This window comes from Cupressus sempervirens, chromosome 10 (genome assembly GCF_028749045.1).
Source record: "Cupressus sempervirens isolate cs-2001-9-10 chromosome 10, ASM2874904v1, whole genome shotgun sequence".
NCBI classification, from domain to species: Eukaryota; Viridiplantae; Streptophyta; class Pinopsida; order Cupressales; family Cupressaceae; genus Cupressus; species Cupressus sempervirens.
Genome location: NC_143127.1, coordinates 637,935,714 through 637,939,939, shown reverse-complemented (window position 1 = coordinate 637,939,939; position 4,226 = coordinate 637,935,714). Strand labels below are relative to the sequence as shown.

The 4,226-nt window shown below is 44.0% G+C and overlaps 1 pseudogene; it reads left to right on the top strand.

Annotated features, from left to right (window-relative positions):
- The first annotated feature begins 210 nt into the window (after positions 1 to 210).
- On the top strand, positions 211 to 2,466 carry LOC149535442 (subtilisin-like protease 3 pseudogene; annotated as a pseudogene).
- Positions 2,467 to 4,226: the final 1,760 nt, after the last annotated feature.

The following is a 4,226-nucleotide window of genomic DNA, read 5'->3' as shown; positions in this document are numbered from 1 at the left end:
ATGATTTCTTGATTCAGATTTCGAGATTATAGATTTTCTTTACCAGTTTTATGGTTGTAATTAGATGAAAGCCGTATAATATTCTGCCGAGTTGCACGTGTCATATAATCTTTTCAGATTTTTAGTTTGGTGGCTGGAATGAGTTTGAGCAGATAATCCATTGTCTTAATCATATTACTGATCTGGAATTTAATCATTTGAATAAGCTTCATGGATTTTCCAATTCATCCTTCCATGGTTTTCAATATTTTATTGTTCGCTGTAGCCGTGCTGGCGGCAAGTGTTAATGCAAATGAGAAGACATACATTGTTCACCTCGAACATCCGGAGACGGCGTTAACAAGTCTGGATGACCGCAAGGAATGGTACTTATCATTCGTAAGCCAAGATAAGCCAGTCTTATATTCATACGAGCACGTGTTGAATGGGTTCGCAGCTCGCTTGACGGAGTCAGAACTGGATGCAATCCGGGGGAAGCAAGGCTTTATTGCGGCATACCCAGACAAACTCCTGGCACTGCACACGACATATTCCGGCCAATTTATGGGCCTCCAGCCTCGCAACGGGCTATGGCCGGCGACCGGCTTCGGCAAGGGCGTCATCATCGGAGTCCTCGACACAGGCGTGTGGCCGGAGAGCGCTTCATTCTCCGACGCCGGGATGCCCTCCCCGCCGGCAAAGTGGAAAGGCATCTGCCAGAGCGCCCCGGATTTCAACTCTTCCAACTGCAACAACAAACTGATCGGAGCCAGAGTATTTACCAGCGACACAAATAACACCAGTCCACGGGACGAAGATGGCCACGGAACTCATACCTCTTCTACAGCCGCCGGTGCAGCGGTCGCAAACGCCAGTTTATTCGGTTACGCCTCCGGAACTGCGTACGGAATGGCTTCCGGCGCACACGTGGCCATGTATAAGGTCTGCGGCAGCCAAGGTTGTGCGGATTCAGATATTCTGGCGGGAATGGACCAGGCGGTGGCTGACGGTGTTGACGTCATGTCGCTCTCTCTCGGCGAACCCTCGGTGCCTTTCCACGAAGATTCCATTGCAGTGGGTGCATTTACAGCAATGGAGAGGGGTATTTTCGTTGCCTGTTCGGCAGCCAACAGCGGTCCGGCATACTCTTCCCTTTCAAACGAGGCGCCGTGGATCATGACGGTGGGCGCCAGCACAATGGACAGGAGTTTCATCGCAACCGTCCATCTGGGCGACGGGACCGTCTTGTATGGAGAATCTCTCTACCCCGGAAAGGGCCTCTCCGACTCATTCCCGCTTCTCCACGTCACCTCCGAGGAAGGTAATCTCTGTCTCAACGGCAGCCTGAGGTCCAGCGACGTCGCCGGAAAGATTGTGGTGTGCGAGCGAGGCAGTAATGCGCGGGTAGAGAAGGGCGAAGTTGTCAAAGCGGCGGGCGGTGCGGGGATGATATTGGTTTCCGATGAAACCTCCGGGGAGGAAATCATAGCAGACCCCCATGTTTTGCCGGCGACTTTCGTCGGCTATAAAGACGGTCTCGCCATAAAAGCTTACGCGGCCTCAGGAAAAACACCGACCGCTGCAATTGATTTCCAAGGTACTGTTTTCGGGAAAGCAGAGGCGCCGGCTGTGGCGGCTTTTTCGTCGAGGGGTCCGAGCTCTGCCGATCCCGGGATCCTGAAACCCGACGTCGTAGGTCCCGGAGTTAATGTCCTTGCGGCGTGGCCTACCAATATCGGCCCCACGGGCCTCCCGGACGATCACAGAGTCGTTGAGTTTAATATAATTTCCGGGACCTCGATGTCGTGTCCGCACGTGGGTGGGCTCGCCGGTTTGATCAAAGCAGCGCATCCTGACTGGAGCCCGGCTGCGATTCAATCTGCTCTGATGACCACGGCAAGTGTTGTGGATAAGAAAGGCATGCCGATCCTTGACAGCTCAACCAATTCTACGGCTGATGTTTTTGGCACAGGCGCCGGACATGTCGATCCGGAAAAGGCAGCGGACCCGGGGCTCGTCTATGACCGAAAGCCGGCCGATTACATTCCTTATCTCTGCGGCCTTAATTACACCGGCAGCCAGATTGGGGTGATTGTGGGTAGAACTGTGACTTGCCCAACCGGTGATCCCGAGAGCATGCGCTCGGGGAATTTGAACTACCCGTCTTTCTCTGCGGATTTCCGAGGAGCGGGAAGGGCGGTCTCGACTACATTCCGACGAACAGTGACTAATGTTGGGGTGGCCGAGTCCAGTTACGTTGCCAGTATCGAGGCCCCCACTGGAGTCGACGTCAGCGTGAGTCCATCAGTTTTAAGCTTCACTAAATTGTTGGAGAAGAAGAGTTACGACATCACATTCACGACAAGCGCTCCTCCAACGAGTTCATTTTCTCAGGGTTCTCTTACTTGGGTTTCGAACACCACCTCTGCCCATTCTGGTTACCAAGTTAGAAGCCCCATATCCATCACCTGGTCTACACCATCCTAGGTGAAAGCATCTTTTTCATTGACAATAACGTGTTCTAGTGCCTCGACCGCCCTGGCTATTGTCCATTGCCGATGGATAATTTGTATCCGGATAGCGTATTCTAGTTCCTTGTCCGCCCTACCTGTTATGCATTGCTCTAGGTTGACTTATGTTTGGCTTTATAAGGTTAATAAATTTCAATTGTTGTTGAATTGACATATTTTCGTTAAACTCTTCCTTGCTAACCGCCGCATTACAAATTATTGAGAATATGTCTGATATAAGGAGGATAAGGGAAGGAGTTATTTGAGCCTTTTTTATAGACAATGTTATAGGGATAATTCTAAGCGGTTGCATAGTAGTTAGATAAGATTATGATTTATAAGGTCATGATTTAAGTTTTTAATGTGAAATGTATTAGTAGAATGGTTGGTAATAGGTGGTGGAGACTTTAACAAATGTCTTTGGAGATCTCATGATTGAGTAGATTTCTTGATCAAAAAATTTCACACAAAACTCTTTATAAAGCACAAGCTTTAATAGAAAAATTCATGCCATTGAAAATGGATACCTAGAGAGGTTGCTCTTGTGAGTGTTAGGTATATGTCATTAAACAAAGGGAAAATGATTCAGCATGTCCTTAAGGATATTTATAGGGAAAATCTCATATTTGTGTCAAGCTTCCATATTGTTTAGTTGTCAATGATGTAACCCTTTTGAGTATTTGTATGGGCATTTAACTATATCAAGTATTAGTTATAATGATGTTCTTATCGATATTGGTGCTAATGGCCATCGACAACACATATTTTGTATTCCCTGATAACACACATGGACAACATCATGGACGAGATTTTTATATCTATTATTACTAAACATGATAAATCTTAATTGATTTTGGGTCACCCAATAGATGATTAGATACTAGCATCCATATACATGTTTGGTGATCACCCGGCAGAGAAATTTTTTATTATTATCGATGATTAATATATACATAGAAGAACTATATATACTTAGATATATATTATAATAAATTGACATAGGTGCAATCATTGTATTAGGAAAATTGGAAGGCTATATATTTTTCATTGTACTAATCAAAGAATGATAGATTGGTATAAATAGAAAAATGCAATCTATGCATATATTTATGTATTCTCATCAACTCATTTTTTAATGAAAGAAACTTGCTCAAGGTTTGTATCTAGGTAGTAAGACTCCCTAACAATGAGCCACCTTTTGTATTGTTTAACATGTTACAAAATACTAGTGAGCCAACACTCTCACATGGTTTTCCCTACTTTGGGTGTCCATGAAAAAAACACTGGTGTTATATGTTGTTGTTTTTACTTTAAATTATTATCATATCAAAAAGTAAATATACTATATCATAAAATAATTAACTATTTTAATTATGTTAAGGTTATTTTGATTCACCCCTACAATCTAAGTATATTGGATGCCTAATAATTAGTATCGAAGCCAAATGCTCTCTAAAGGTCTAGCCACTGAAAGAAGATCTAGGAGAGTGAATCCATGACACCACCATTTGCAGTGGATGAGAATAAATTATTATCAATATTTGAAGAACTTTATTCGATTGAAGATGAAAGGAAATTTTTACTGGAAAATCTTGACTTGGAGATAACGATCTTGTTTTCAAAATTGGAAAGAAAAAATCCATAAATTCAATACATGACACAAGGAAATTATTAATAAGTTCAAAATAGAAAATGAAACCAAAACTAATATGAGATCTAGTGTTGAAGAAAGTCATT